General features: G+C 42.7%; 1 protein-coding gene across 3 annotated transcripts in view; it reads right to left on the bottom strand.

The window, feature by feature from the left end:
• Nucleotides 1-17,335, bottom strand: part of LOC137431851 (catenin delta-2-like) — a 580,901-nt gene that overhangs the window by 530,021 nt on the left and 33,545 nt on the right. The window contains exon 1 of one of the 3 annotated variants that reach the window (XM_078782572.1): nt 644-748. The exons of the other annotated variants lie outside the window; for them this stretch is intronic. The gene's annotated coding sequence lies outside the window, so the exon portion shown is untranslated. Of the gene's footprint in view, nt 1-643; nt 749-17,335 lie in introns of those variants that run through there. 3 annotated transcript variants of the gene reach the window in all.

Raw genomic sequence — 17,335 nt, forward strand, 5'->3', positions numbered from 1 at the left:
TATATATATATATATATATATCCCACACGTCACGTACACCACTCATGAATCACAGCGAAAGGCACCTTTTGATGTGAGAAGTGTGTGGTCTCGTGTTCCAATTGGAATGCAATTTGACTAACATACAAATTACATCCTCAAAGGTGGGCCCACTGTTCCGAGCGCCTGATGATGCGGATGCAACATTTATGAAAACTTGAGATAATACAATCCAAAACCAAAATCTTTTCTACCCTCAGTCAAACTCCCTCCTTCCACCCAACCCCAAGCCCTCCTCCTTCCAGTTTTCAGGTTTTCCCTCCTGAGTCTCCTCCTGTATCCGTCTTGTCCACCCCATGCATCCTTTCCTTTCCTCCATTCCTTTACACACCAATGGTTTGTCCAAGTCTGTCCCTTCAACTCCACTGTCGGTGCCCCCACACCCCTTTCGATCCATCTCTATTGTTCCTTTTGTCTTGTTATATCCTGATTCGTTCAGTAAACAAGCTCTCCCATGAGCCTCATCGATGTAAACAAAAAAATACAAGGCATTTATTATTGACGGCTCAATGCATTTCAAATGATCAATATCATCATGTCACATTTACTTATAAATAAACAAACTTTTAATTCATTTTCTCAAAAATAATAACGACTTCCATACTTTGCGTAAATCGCTCCGATGTTTCGAAGACGAGGCAAGATCGGGTAGTTTTCTTGGTGGTGTGTTCTCTAGAGTGGAGGCACAGCAAACTGCAACTTGACAAGGACAAAGACTCTTCAGGCCCCGATGGACGTTTCAGCAACGGGGATGCTTTCATCAGGGAATTTCGTGGGAGGGGCTCAGATCCGACGTTTAGACCAATGAGTGCTCAAAGAATACGCCATCCTGTAAATCATGGACTTCCTGAGAGCGTTTGAATAGCACTCGTCACCGGACAATGAGACTTGCCTACTGAGCAGCAACACTATTTGGCTGTGCCTTCATTTTTGAACATAACAACGGGATGACACAGAGGTAGCTTACTTCCCTTTGCGCTGTCTCGCCTGGGTTGGATTCCCGACAGAACTATAAACTGTAGGATTGGTGTCGCACAGGCAGCCATTTCATCACAAAGTTTGCTGTCGCCACAGCATTAAAAGGTCAGAATAAACTCGCCTTGCAAAAAGAGCAAAACTTTTTTTCTTGGAGTGAAAACCTTGCGTTGCCTCAATCATATTTCATGGCTGAAACATACAGCTTACACCGTGATCTATCCAATCTGATCATCTGAACATGTGAGCATGCCATCCCTCACCTTTGTAACAGTGACCCCATTTTCTGAACGCAGCATCTATAGGACGGTCAGCAAGCATTGGACGACAATTGAGAAAATCTGGATTAAATGGTGGAGCACCACCCCCTTCATTATTTAATTTAGCTCCGCAAATGTCCAAAACAAACCCCTCACCAGAAGAACACATGAAACATTTTAAACTAAACCAGCTCGAGGTCCCTTAAGCCTGGCTCCTGCCTCTAACTTTCGGAAAGTGAGGGGAGACTTTCAATGTACTTGCAATTCCCATTCTGATCACGTGCTCGTCGTCCCGCTTTTCCAAATCAACACAGTGGGGCCGCAATGGGTTTCGCAACCACCACAGTACTGCCATAAGAAATACGGAGAGGGGTGAAGGAGCAATGGACGGAATAGACTGTGTGGTTCATGGGGAGTAAGGTAGAGGGAGTGAAAGTCCAAGGTGTTACTGAAATTGCAGCTCACATCTTTAAATCTTTGACTCCCTCTCGACACCACAGCGCCATTGATCTATGCACCGGTGTGTCACTCTAGTCTTATCCTGGGTGTTTTCATGTGTGGCCGAGCTCATTGCCATTGCAGGCTAACTACAGCCAGCAGAGCTCGTTTACATTAAGATTTGCCCACATTGTGATGGGTCTGCACTGCAAGCCATGACCAAAGTTCATCCCTCATCCTTATCCTATTATTTGTGACGAATATTTCAAGAGTATTTTGCATAATTTTCACATTGAGGCAAGGTCCAGCTCAGACATCGCCATTGCCTTGACAATCAATTCAGCTTTGACGTGCCAAGCATCACACCAGAAGCAGTTGGCGTGTAGTTACACAAATTAATGAGTATTTTTCAATCGTTCATGCATGAAACATTCACTCATCATGCTGAATGAGACCAAGGAATTCTGCAATGGACATGAAATTCAGTGCATATTCCAATTGCAAGTTAAAATTTCCTTTGTGAGTCCTCCATAGCATATTGCAGATGTGAGTAAAGGATGGTTTGGAGTGTACTTGAAAATTAACATCTTTTATAAATATCATCATGGCTCATGGAATATCAATGAGAGTTGTGTATTGAAAAAGCTGTGAAATGAGCTACCACATAATTACAACTTTATTAATCTGCAAAGGGTCCCTAGCCCGACACCTTCGCACTGGCTGGCATACGATACGAGGCCCAACTCGGCTCTAATCAAGAACTCCTTTTGAGGAATGATGGCTTTGGAAGGAAAGAAAACTAATTGGGTTATGGTTTTTTTTTTTGCAGAAAAGATTAGGCCTTTCCTGGGGATTTATTTTGAACTGTGAAATACAAAGCGCAGTTGAAAAGTGTTCTCATATCAAAGTAACTCCGATGAGGCTAACTCCGAGGGCCTTTCACTTACGCACCGCAGGCAGGTTGTTGGTCTTTCTGTCTTCTACAGACTCCTCTCCGGCCTTGCCCCCCCCAACTCTCTCTGGGCTCTGTCCCCCAAATATTCCTACAGGTCGCACAAGATCTGCCAGCAACCCTCTTATGGTTAAACTGCCGAAATCAAGACTCTCCGCTCACCTTCACTCCTTCATTCCTCTTTTCCTCCGCCTCTGGAACAAACTCCCTCACTCCCTTCAATCCCACTCCTCCCTCCAGGTCTTTAAAACAGCTGTTCACCACCATCTCTTATCTTCCCCCATCGAAAACCTTGATCTTTTCTACCCCCGCTAATTTCACCCCAGATCTACTTTTTTGAAATGCGGTCTTCGTTCCTGGAGGTCCTTGGTGTCCTTGTGTTTATACTTCTCCCACCCCCCCCCCCCCCTTCCCACGCCTCCTGCCCCCAAGCCCTCTCCCTCCCACAGATCTCCCGATGTCCCTGCTCTCAAATGTTGTGTTTGTGCTTCCCCTTCTCTCCCCATCTTGTCTACCGCTCCCCTTATTATATGTTTTGTGTGTCTGTTTGGTATTTTTGTGTGATAAATGTTAGCTGTTTCACGAGCCTCGATCCTGTATACAAAAAACATAAAAATTACGAGAATTAATATACTTTGATCACAAAATGAGGATTTATATGGTAGACACCAAATAATCTTACATAATATAGAGACGTTCTGCTATTATTTCTGCGATCCTGTAATGGAATGTTCATTCCTCACATATTTATTGCAAGTGCATCAAAATAGGAATCAAATACGCAAGTCAATACCGGAAATGTTACAGTTCAGGGATCATTTTACGGTCATTCCAACTTACATTAAGTTTTACTTGATAATCTTTCCAAGTATGATTATCTATATTTAAGAAACTTTTTTGAAGTTGTGTTGTACATATTTTTGTGCTGAAAGTGCATGTGGTCTCGACTATTTCAGAAATAATTCCCCATGTGGTCTACTTTACATCCCTATTCGAGAATAATCTTCAATACCCACAAAGACTTTCAAAGAACAAACAAGGTTTTGCAATTTCATGACTTCCCTAGTTTCACAGCTTTTATCCTTACTGGTTATATCAAGCAGATGTTTACCCTTACTAATTCACCATTGCAATTGGCAGATCTTCACCACAAGGGCAAACATATTTTGTAATTTTTTTTGCATTTATGAGTATATTAATTTTCATCTTTTGTAGAGCCTTGGCCTTCACGAATAGCAGGAGTTTCATCATCTCAGTTTGGAGGTTGTTTTGTTGTCCTGTTTTTGTTTTTTTTTCAAAAATTTGGTCCTTAATGCCTTTTCAAGGCTATCCTAATCCCCCTTCACTTCAAAAAAAAAATCTTTCACTCGCACACGATATTATTTCACCTTATACCTGTACTTCCTGTACATCTCTAACATACAGTCACGTGAAAAAGTAAGTACACCCCATGTAAAGTTTTGCCTTTTTCAACATATTTCAACATACAGCTATTTGATCTTCATTTCAACAATATTGATAGATAAAGGTGATATAATATAACAAATATCATGAAACATTTACATTTTGTAGTGCATTGTATAATTTAAATAAACATAAATGCAAATTTCGCATGTGGAAAAAGTAAGTACACCCTTGGCTCTAATAGGTGGTATTGCCCCCTTTGGCAGAAACAACCTCAAGTAGGCGTTTCTTATAACTGTCTACCAGTCTCTGACATCGACTGGGAGAAATTTTTGCCCACTCCTCCATGCAGAATTCTTTCAGCTGTGCGATGTTTGAGGGGTTTCTTGCATGCACAGCTCGTTTCAAATCCCCCCCACAACATCTCGATGGGATTTAGATCCGGGCTTTGACTTGGCCATTCCAGAACCCTCCATTTCTTTCTTTTCAGCCATTGCTTGGTGGATTTACTGGTATGTTTAGGGTCATTGTCATGTTGCAAGGTCCACCTTCGGTTGAGCTTCAACTTTCCGACAGATGGCCTCACATTATCCTCAAGCACCCTCTGGTACAATGAAGAATTCATAGTGGATTCTATGATGGTGAGCTGCCCAGGCCCTGATGCAGCAAAGCTGCCCCAAACCATAATATTTCCACCACCATGCTTCACAGTTGGTATCAGGTTCTTGTGGTCAAATGCTGTCTTTGGTTTTCACCAAACATGTCTTCTGGTACTGTGGCCAAATAGCTCTACCTTTGACTCATCTGTCCAGAGCACATTGTTCCAGAAGTGCTGGTCTATGCCTCGGTGTTCATTGGCAAACTTTAGTCTTGCCCTGATGTTCTTTCTGGACAGCAAAGGTTTCCTCCTGGCACACCTCCCATGGAGATCAAATTTGTGCAGCCTCTTTCTAATTGTAGACTCGTGCACTTTGACATCAACAGTGGCAAGAGCTACCTGTAGGTCCCGTGATGACATTCTGGGGTTCTTAGAGACTTCTTTCAGCATCTTGCGGTCTGCTCTCGGGCTGAACTTGCTGGGGCGGCCTGGCCTGAACAAGTTGGCAGTTGTTTGGAATCTTCTCCACTTGTAGATGATCTTCCGGACAGTCGATGATTGATTTCAAATTGTTTAGAGATCTTTTTAAATCCCTTCCCAGGCTCATAGGCATCTATAACCTTCTTTTTGAAGGCCTCAGAGAGCTCTTTTGATCGACGCATGGTGACGCTGCACACTTCAACAACAAAGAGCAAACCAAACTAAATCTCTGAGGTTTAAATAAGACAGGTTCCTCCAAGATCCTCTCTGACGATGTTCTAATCATTTGCACCTGAGCTGGTGCACCTGCTTCTAATTTTAGGTATTTGAAGTAGTGATAAATGTAAGGGTGTACTTACTTTTTCCACATGCGAAATTTCCATTTATGTTTATTTAAATTATACAATGGACTACAAAATGTAAACGTTTCATGATATTTGTTATATTATATCACCTTTATCTATCAATATTGTTGAAATGAAGATCAAATAGCTGTATGTTGAAATATGTTGAAAAAGTCAAAACTTTACATGGGGTGTACTTACTTTTTCACGTGACTGTACGTCTTTTTCCTCTAACATTTTCTTAATATCTTCATTGATGTTCTTCTTCAGCCACGTGTTCCTCTTAATCACGATCTACTCTTTCTTCTTCTTCATAATGCATATTTTGCAAAACTTTCTCTCAAAGAAGTGTCTGGTTCCTATACAGCATCCCATCCATCCTCCGGTTCCTATACAGCATGACCTTTCTCCGTGCCTTCAACAACTCCTCCTTACACCCATCCTATGATCTTTATCTGAGAATGTTAAATATGGGAATCTTGAGAAGTCCAGTTTGAAAAGTTGTCTGGACACAACAATCATGTCCCCTTCCCGATATTTTAGTGTCAAACCCCTCTACGTCTGTACACTCCTGCACATCTCCTACAAGCCCGTGTCCTTTCAACCCCACCACTCCTACAAGTCCCTCTCTGCAGCATCCCTCCACTTCATAGCCCTCCTTTCTGTATCACCTCACCCAAAACCCCCAAAGCTTCCCCTGAACCCCACCCTATCCAAACTTCCCCCTGAAACATAGCCACTCCAAGTTTCCCCTTAATTGCACCCCACCCTTTCCAAGCTTCCCTCTAACTCACCATCTCCAAGCTTCCCCTTTCATCCACCCTCTCCAAGGTTTCCCCTCACACCACCCTCTACAAGCTTCCCCTCACTCCACACCCTCAAAACCTTCCCTCATCTCATCCTCGCAATGCTTTCCCCTCTTGCTGCCATCTCTAAGCTTACCTCTCTTCTCACCCACTCCCATCTTCCCCTTCATCCCTCTACCTCCCTTCTTACCCCCGCCCTTCTCTCTCCCATTTCTCCTCATCCCACCTATTTATATACCCCCTTGTCATCCAACCCCCTCCCATGTTCAACTCCAGCCTACACCTGTCCCGCACCCTCAAAACACCTCCTCCCTTGTGCATCACCGTGTCGACCTCGAACATCTGAGGCCCCCGCTCCGAACTGCTCTATGCTGTTGCACATCCTCTCTCTGCCCTTCTCACCCTATCATTTTCTCTAAAATTGCTGTCCACCAACGTTTGGAAATCAGCCAACATCACTGCATTACATAAAAAGGTACAAAAGCTGATCTCCTTAACTATAGACCGATAAGCTTACTTCCAAAAATCAGGAAGGTCATGGAATCCATTATCACAGTTGATATTAAATCCTTTTCTCCACCAACCTCATCTAAGATCATGTTTGGATTCAAACCAGGTCACTCTACCTTGGACATGCTGCTTATACTCTCCCAACAATGGATAGAGGCCCTCAATATTAGACATGAGATCAGGGCCGTCTCTCTGAACATATCTAGTGCTTTTGATACAGTCTGGCATCCGACCGTGCTCTCCAAACTCTCTACCAATGGGATCCACGGCCAACTCCACACTTGGCTTAAGGACCTCCTCCACTCTCATTGCCAATGTGTGGCTCTCCATGAAATCCTTTAATAATCTCCTCTCCCTGTCAAGGCTGGAGCGAACCAAGGCAGTGTTCTGGGCCTAGTCCTATTCCTGCTCTTCATTAATGATCTCTGACTCCAGAAAACCCCCTTTATCTATTTGAGGATGACTACATCCTCTTACATGACTGCCCTCATCCAGACCTGTACTGGCCATAGGGCGGCTCGGGCAAATGCCCGACGTGCTGGTCCACTCCGAGGGCCTGTGGGCTGCTATATGTGGGGAAATTGCAAATATTAATCAGGGCCAAAAAATATTACATACAGTATACACACACACACACACACACACACACACACACACACACACACACACACACACACACACACACACACACACACACGTATATATATATAACGTGGCCAAATACAGTCGTGGCCAAAAATATTGGCACCCTTGCACTTTTTCAAATAATGCACCATTTCTTCCAGAAAATAGTTGAAATAAAAAAATATTTTGGTATCCAAATGTATTTCTTTAGTTTGCAGTAGAATAAAACAAAAAACCTGAATAAATTACTAAATCTTAGCTTATTCAACACAGAAATCCGATAATGGCCCGGACAATATTATTGGCACCTTTTTTTTTCTTTTGTATACAAGATTGAGGCTCGTGTAAGAGCCGTGACCCAGAAAACATAGGATTAGCATATTTAATTAAGTTTCTCGGTCGACTCGAAGCTGAGATAGCGCAAAATATGTATTTTATGGCGGCCATTTTGAAAATCCAAAATGGCGGCCATGCAGGTGTCTGTGCAAATGCCAACATTGATTTTCGGATTCTCCATGCCCTGATGATTCCAAAAATGTACAGGTTTGCTAATCTCCCAAATTTTTGAACGAAATTAAATTTGTTATCATAGTGAACCTGACTATAGTTCCTTGGCAATTATCAAAATGCTAATGAACCTGAGGAATATGATTATGCATCAAATAAAGGTCACGATTGGGCCGTAAGGGAGTCGGTGCCAATATCGCACATCACACTTGAAATCATGAAAGGGGCAAATAAAAAAATCACACTTGAAAGGGAAAAATCCCAAGAGGTCCCAAGATATAAGTTCATAAACAATCCATACACAGTCCACATATAGTCTGATGGCTAGAAAAATCAGAGAGGGATTCTTCATTCATGCGTAAAGGCTCATGTAAGCAGCTTTGTTGGCTAAAGATCTTTGCTGCTTACCAAGGCCTAGCAAGTCGAGACAGCTCTGATCCATTCATCTGAGGGGGACACGATGATTACATAATGCCTTTCCTCCAAACTTGTCCCAATTTAGCAGCGACTGTTTAAAAATGTAATTGTGCATTGCAGAGAATTGACTGAATGTTTGTTTTTTTAATACGTTGAAGGCTTCAATCACGGAATATATAGTCCTCATCGAGGCCAGGTCTTATATAAAATAGCTGCATAGAGAGCAATAAAAGAGGGAGAATGTAAAGGTGAGGAGGGAAAATGAGTAAGAAGACTGTATGATGTTTGTTTGTGAGAAAGAGAGATTGAAGCTGGTAGCGATAGTTTGAGTGAGACAGAAAGTAAGACCAGAAATCCTGACACGGAGAGTGTAAGATGGTTCCGGGCACCTGTTTAACACTCCTAAGTCAGAACGGTAGTACTGCCCAGGGTGGTTGCTGTCTACAATCTACGACCTACAAAACGGGTCCAACCAGATGGATGTCTTTTAGGAGACACCATCTCCGTACTGGATGGCCGTTGGCTCCCTAAGGGGGCTCATCCGCCCTTTATCAGGTATCGCTTTTAGTCCTGCAGGGTGTATCACCCTCCCCACTGGTAAGCCAGCAAGGGTAGTTGGTTTAGTCGCTGACTACCCGACCATGCGGCAGGTAGCACTGGCTGACATGTTACCAGTGGCAGTCAAGAGACTGACCGGACCTCAAAATAATGTTTGTGGCGATAATAATAATTTACGCCAGTAAGGTGCGCCCCATGAAAGCCATGATAACCTATGACACACCTTAACACTGAGTTTGTCCAAGGCGCAAATCCCCCTTGGGGATGGGGCAAGTTAAATCGCTCCAACCTCCGTCGTGGTGACCCTTAGTCCCCCTGTGAAGTTGGATTGGGATTGGATAGGTAAGGACCGAATGTATCCCGGTCAGACAGACACCAAATTGCGTATTTTAGTATGATAATTAAGCTGAAATATTATACTTTTGCAATAAAAAATAGAAGATAATACGTCCTTTAAATTTCCTCTAATAGTAATAAATACACTTAATAAAACAAACTGCAAAATAAAGTACAGCAAAATTATTGTCTCGTCCTTGATAGTTTCCCCGACTGATTCATGTCCAACGAACGACCGGCAAGGGTTAGGTTTAATTTTTGGGAGGAAGTTTCACCTTTATCAGATAACGTCCAGTTTAATCTCCAATGTCAAGGTTCTGTGTTTCTTCATTGTAGGAATATCGCTGCAATGGTTATCAGCCATGCTTAGGGTTCATGTCACTAAAAGGCTAAAATACACGCCACCATGAATGCAAAAATGTGAGTAAAGAAAATAGCTGCGATCAGTGGAGTACTGCACAGTACACTAGATACCGTAGATCACATGACGCGCAGACTCTACATCTCGCGGAAAAAAGATTCACGCTCAGCCCAAGAGTCCCAAGTTGCTCCTCCTACATTATTGGTACATACATAGGCGTAGTGATGGAGGAGGGGAGAGGGAAGAGGGGGGTGACCACCCCAAACGCGACCATGGATGGGGCGCCAAATGACACCTTCAAAAACATGTTATCATGCTCCATTTGGTTGTACTTGTTATGCCTCTGCCGACGAAGTCGCAGGAGGCATTAAGTTTTCGGTTTGTTCGTCCGGCTGTACGTCCGTCCGTCCATCCGTCCGTTACCACGATAACTTGTGAACCAGTGAGGGGATTCTGACCAAAGTTGGTACAGTTTTGTATTGTGATGCAAAAATGAACCGATTTCATTTTGGGGTCAAGAGGTCAAAGATCAGAGGTCATGTTAAGTTACAATTATTTAATTACCACGGTAACTTGAGAACAGCTGAAGGGATCCAAGTCAAACTTCGTACAAGTATGTATAATGATGTAAACATGAACTGAATATATTTTAGGGTCAAAAAGTAAAAGGTCAGAGGTCATGTTAAGTAAAAATTATGTTGCAACACTAACTTGTGAACCAGTAATGGGATTTTGAACAAACTTGGTACAAGTATATATGATGCAAAGCTGAACTGATTCCATTATGCCATCAAGAGGTCAAATATCAGAGGCCATGTCAGGTAAAAATGTGATACTTGAGAACAGCTGAAGGGATTTAAATAAAACTTGGTACAAGTATGTATAATAATGTAAAAATGTGGGCAGAGGCATATCGGTTGACGTCGTGACGTTGAAGAGTGGCGTTCTAGTACAGTATATAAAGTACAATACAACAAACTCATGAGAGTACAAGACGTAACTTTCAGAACCACGTTTTATATTGTAAACTCCGTGTTACGTGTTAATTAAGGGATTGCCTTAATAACATAATTACATTATCGTATGTAATTGTTTTGTGAATCTTAGAACAGATGATGAATTCTGTAATACATCGGCCAAAGGGATGGAGAGGTTATAATTTTTGGACAGATATTGCGTAATGATGTAATTACATGTCGATCAGATCTGATCCAGATGTCTCACCCAGTACGAGCCCAATTAGTGACGGCCATGATCACGTGTCAAATTTTTTTTTAACTTCCTTGTCCCTCTCGTTTCCTTTTGATGTCTTGGATTGGATTCCCCACTTTCCTAATCATTTCACCCTCTTTATAGTTTGTAATGTGTGTGGCCATCCGAGGATAATTGTAATCAGTGATGTTCCAGTTACTTAGTACATAAAAATATGAGGAAAATAAAATTCCATTCAAGTAAGGAAAATACTTATTTGCTTTCAAAACTATATTTATTTATCTTATTACAATTTGTCATATCACATGACTCAATTTTGTGATGTTGCACATCTAATTTGCACATTAATTATCGACTCAAAGAAATAAATTAAATTTCGTAGTTTTCATCATAACTTTTGAAGCATTATTCAAACTAGTCAAAAAGCCCGTCAAAAATGACGGGTTGGAATAGATTATTTGACGATACAGCCTCGTGAGAGTGCCAAAGTCTGAAGCCTGAGTGTTACAAATTCAACAATACCCATTACGGCCCCACACCCCCCTCCCACTCTACCATCCTCTCACAATCTCCCATCAACCATCACCCTAGCTAACAATACCCACGACCACCTGACATCCCCCTCCCCCTCATCATCCCCAATCATCATCGGAATCCGAGCTCGGAACGCACTGTTTCTCTATATACCGTGGCCGGCTGGATCACAGTGAATTCGCATATGTACTGTAAGCCATCATTCATTATCTTTGTGCAAAATTTGAACAATATTGATAAATGCATGTCTGAGAAATGGTTGAGGACGTGTTCAATATCGGGTTTTTTAAAAACTGAAATGGCCGCCAGTCTACCAGTCGGTCATATTTGATCAGATCGCAAAATAAAGTGTGAGGCATGTATATGCTGTTATGTGCTGTGCTTTTGCCAAGTTTTAACAAAATTGGAGCATGCATGTTCAAGAAATGGTTGGGGACACGTTTAAGTAACAAAATGGCCACCGGTCGGCCATCTTCGATCTGATCTCGAAAGAAAATGACATTCCTGCGTAAGCCATGATTAATTATCTGTGTGTGAAGTTTAAACAACATCGGCAAATGCATGTCCGAGAAATGGTTGAGGACGTGTTCAACATCGGGCTTTTTACAACTAAAATGGCCGCCAGTCAGCCATCTTTGATCGCATCGCTAATCAAAATGATATGCATATTTCTACCATCATGTATTGTCTTTTTGCCAAATATGAACAAAAGCAGTCCATATATTTTAGAGATATGGTTGCGGACGCATGCACACACACACGCACGCATGGATGAATGGACGGACGGACGAGACCCAATCCATAAGCCCCCGTTTTAGACCAAGTCCAACGGGGGCTAATAATATCTTATGGGGTTGGTTTGTAAGTCTGGGCGTTGGTTTGTAAGTCTGTGGGTTGGTTTGTAATTCTGGGTGTTCGTAAGTCGGGGTCTCCCTGCTTTCGCCAGAAAAAACCCCAAAAAGATTGTTGTTGATGCGTTTATTTATGTGACTTCATGCAACACAGATGAGGTGCAAACCTTTAACAGAGCTAAATGCCGAATAATTACATGTCCATTTCATTGTGACCTAATCACATAATGCTGCATTGCGGCGGAAGTTTTAACATAGGGGTTCAATGTGGAAGCAACATATTCTCAATACCTGGTATGTCCACCTTCAGCAGAAATCATTGCATTGCACCGTTGTCATATTGACCCTATGATAACTCAAATGTCAGCCAGGTCAATGGCATTCCACACCTGAATCAGCTCCTGTTACAGCTCATCGAGCATCTGTAGCGGTCTTGGCAAGTTTCGAACATGCTGATCAATGATATTCCAGAGGTGTTCAATTGGATTTAAATCTGGCGAAACGGCAGGTCAGGATGTCATGACATTATCATTGGCATTGGCAAGAACATTCCTTGTTTGAATAGCCCTGTGAGGAGGGGGAGCATTATGGTGCATAAAGATGATTTCTGGACTTTGTCGTTGAATGGTAGGCAACACGTACATGTTGCTGTAAGATCTCATGAATGCATCAATCTGCCATCAGATTGCCATTGATAGGGATTGCCATGTGAAAGGATACAGCAATCCCATCCCACACCATGACACTTCCACATCCAAAATCTGCGGCCTCCTGGCCAAAGAAAGGGAAATATCGCTCATTGAGTCTTCTGTGGACCTGTGCATGGCCATCATGCCTTTCAAGGAGAAAGCTAGATTCGTCACTGAAAAAAACACTTGGCCATTGTCTGTGGCCATCAAAAATACTGAGTTAACCACTACAAATGTGATTGGATGTGTCACAGTGCAATTTTTGGATGCTGGACAGGACAATGAGCATGGATCCCAGCATCTCAAAGATGCCTCAAGACGGTGTTGGGTGTTGACACTTATAATGGAAAGTAAAGGCGAGTGGATTTGCAGTACTCTAGGCAGTTTGAAACCGATTGAGTGAATGGGTCATGCAAATGTATCGATTCTGAATGGGAGTCATTATCCTGGGACATCCCCTTTCTTGGCATATCTCTTGTTGATCCAGTAGCTAAATAACATCTTCTGAAGTCATAAACAGTTCCTCTCCTCATGAGAGCCATGTGACATGGACAATGGAAGATCCTGCTGTAAGTTGCTCAACAATTTGATTCCTCTCATTTTCTGAAAGATGCGGCATTGTTGAAAGGATTGTTAAGTAATGTAACCAGTGTGTTTTTGGATGATCCACATATGGGTGCCTTGGAAAGACTGTTTCCTTGGGTGACCTCTGACAATGCCTCGGGTGACCTCTAAAAACAGAAGGGTGCAGGAGTTGCATGTGCTGAACGAATATTGTATGTGACAAATGCATTCCGTAGAAACTTGCAATCAGGTGATCCTCACATCCCTCGTGCCAAAACGGCACTTTGGAATGAACGCTGGAACAGCCCCTCAAAAATGCATCGTCAATTCTACATCATATTCTTTTTTTGTTATTACGGAGAGTAAGTATGTATGTATAAATCAAATGTATCATTACGTGTTTGGGGGTAGGTGAAGGATACTGCAGGGAAGATAGGATTGTATATTTGTAGCATGGACCGTGGACGCGTAGGAAAAATCTTGATGTACTTAAGTAGGGAAACTGTAGCTCAAGGTTGTTTGTGTGTACACCACAAAGGGGGTGGTGTTGTGCTAATTATCGGTAGGGATTAAGGTTAGTTTTCCCCAGTACGTGATTTTCCCTCTGTAACTTTCCCTTTACGTTTTGCTGACAAGGCCGGCCATGAAAACCTCCTTTAAATAACATTTACCACGCTGCCAAGATGCCAAGCATAGCCGGCCGGGGCGAGCCCCGCTCCCCAATGGACCGAATAAGGTAAAAGGCCACGCCCAGGGGGGTGGGGGGGGGGTTGAAAGAGCTGGCAGGACACGCCCCTGAAGGTCATGATTGGCCAAGAGGACCATGGGGTGATTTGGAAAGAGCTTTGCCATTGGTCGGTGTGAGATCATCAAGAAGCTTCTAGAGAGGAAGAGGAAGAGTCGCTCTCTTGCTGGTTTTTGATCGAGCAAGACGGTTTCCATCTTTGCTTGGCCGATCATGTGCTTGGTGGACCTGGGTGTGTTGGCTTGCATGGAAGCTGAAGGCCACGTGTGCTTCCCCAGATGGTGGAGGCGAAAGAGGACCGTCTTGACAACTTTCCCCACGACCCTTGGTGCCTTCCGCATCTTGTGTGCCTCCTGAGCGGGTGGCTCTGAGCCTCGTCACCACCACTCTCCTCAAAAAGGTGTCATTTTGAGGCCAAAGTGCCGACATGAAAAGGACATTTTATTTTATCATTCCCCTGTGTGTTGTGAACCCGTGTGTGGAGGTACCTCAGTTAGGAATTTAATTGACCTCAACATTTATTTCGACATTTTCACCCCTTGCTATATTTTCATTAAATTATTTGTTGAATTTACTGTCGTGTTTCTTTGTTCGTGGGTTCGGGAATAAACCCGTGTTGCTTTCGTCCCGTTCAGGTAAACGTCTCGCAGCTTCCATCTAGCGCGTCATAACCGCCAATAATTAGTCTACCGCCTCGGGAGTAAAAATGTACGGCTATTCGTCATGCAGCGGTCTTAATCGCTGGTGACAGGACAGTATCAAAGTATGCATTATACATACTAGGGCATGCCCGTACTATATCTATATCTAAAATTATATCCCCCCCTCTATTTACATGAAATGGTTTGGTCCATGAAATGTTTTGGTCCATTCGCAACGCCAAAGCGAACGGCGAACGCTTTACATGAAATGGTTTGGTGCATGAAATGTTTTGGTCCATTCGCAACGCCAAAGCGAACGGCGAACGGCTTGCGAGTACAGTGACAATCCCCCCGGGGTTTTTATTAGTTTTAAAACATAGTTTAACGCCAACATAGCGCCAACATAGTTTGCAAACGTGAAATAAATGAATACGCTCTCAAATGTGCCATCCGAGGCAGAGTGTGTCCGCCACGTTCGGCACACGCGATAGCTCGCTGCTCTCTGATTGGTTGAATCGTTTTTTGGACATAGCTCGGTAAGTAATTGTCCGATTAATATGAAACCTTGAAAAGGCACATCCTCGGGTCCCCAGCAATATACCTGGCAAGTTTAAAGTATATCGGACCCGTGGTTGTCGAGAAACAGCGGTCACAGACAAACAAACGTACAAACGTACAAACAAACACACAGAGATTACTGGAATTATAGATAGATATCCTTTTAAATTGTTGAACCTATTACAAAGTAGGGTTTGTTTTAGGTGATTCACAATGCAGCAATGCAGTAGTCAATTATCTAACCTTAATGTATTGTTGCACTCTTTTAGCTAAATCAGTGAAAGACAATGACACAACAGCATACAAAACAATATCCATCCATCACTCGAATCACAATGGATCAGGCAAGCTTGCAAAGAGAGCTCATGGGCTTACCAGAGCAGGGGTCTCATGGCAATTTAACAACAAAGGGTGTTTGCTAGGTAAGGTGGTCAATCTTGCATCTGATATATGAATCAATTTTGGCCTTGGCATTGGTAATGGCATGTATTGGTTTGTTCTATAGGAATTAAGTTGCAGAATCTTGATCAACATCAAAAAGCTGTTGTGTGAAACGTACTCAAAACAGACTCTTGAATTAACAAATGGCTGTAGAGGTAGTTTATAAGCATGCAGGTATATTTGGGTCAGACAAACAAACCAGACTAAAATATAGGAAGGAAAGGTTGGTAAGAAACAGTATTGGATGCACTGGTCTGGAATTGTTAAGTGTTAAATCATGGGTTTCAAGAAATTCTAAATTTCAAGGCTATGAAATAGAATTGTACAAAGAATCATGGAGAGATTGATGAATATGTTCGATAGCATCTTCTCCAGGCGGAATTTCCTTGTAATAGTCTTCTTTTTTGGGAGCCAATCCAAATTGTGGCTGACTTGGGAAACATTCACAAAACATTACAAACATGCAAGATCATGATGCTAAATAAATAGTGCCTTCAGAAAGTATTCACACCAAGGAGAAACCCTACCATGAAGTCCAAGGAACTGTCCGTAGAACGCCAAGATATAATTGTGAAGAGGCATGGAGCTCGTAAAGGGTACAAAACAATTTCTAGAGTGTTGAAAGTTCCCAAGAGCATAGTGAGCTCCATCATTAGGAAATGAAAATAATATGGAACTACATCGACTCTTTCTCAAGCTGGCTGTCCAGCCAAACGGAGCAACCAGGCAAGAAGAACCTTGGTCAGGGAGGTGACCAATAACCCAATGACCACTCTGACAGAACTAGAGTACGTTGGCTGAAATGGGAAGACAACAGTATCTGCAGCACTTCACAAATCTAGGCAAATTATGGGAGAGTCGCCAGATGGAACCCACTCCTGAGAAAAGGCACGTGACAGCACGCCTGGAGTTTGCAAAAAGGCATGTGAAAGACTCTGAGAGCATGAGGCAAAATATTCTGTGGTCTACTGAGATGAATAATTGAACTCTTTTTCCTGAATGCAAAGTGCTACATCTGGCAGAATTTGAGCACAGATTACCTATTTAACACCATCCCTAACGTGAAACATGGTGATGGCAGCATCATGCTATGGGGATACTGTTCAGCGGTAGGGACTGGGAGACTTGTGAGGATAGAGGGAACAATGAATGGAGCCAAATACAGCCAAATCCTTGAGGAGAACCTGCTTCAGAGTGCAAAACACCTTAGACTGCGGTGAAGATTTACGTTCAAACAGAAAATGACCACAAGCAGCCAAAGCAGCCAAAGCAACATTGGAATGGAACACTTTAGCAACATATAGCCAAAGCAACACTGGAATGGCTTCAGAACACAAACGTGAAAGTCCTTGAGTGGCCCAGCCAAAGCCCGGAATTGAATCACATTGAGAATTTGTGGAAAGATTTGAAGATTGATGTTCACCGACACCCCCATCCAACTTGACAGAGCTTCAGAACAACTGCAAGGAAGAATGAGAGAAACTCACCAAA

This window comes from Myxine glutinosa, chromosome 7, assembly GCF_964187855.1.
Source record: "Myxine glutinosa chromosome 7, kmMyxGlut1.1, whole genome shotgun sequence".
NCBI lineage: Eukaryota > Metazoa > Chordata > Myxini > Myxiniformes > Myxinidae > Myxine > Myxine glutinosa.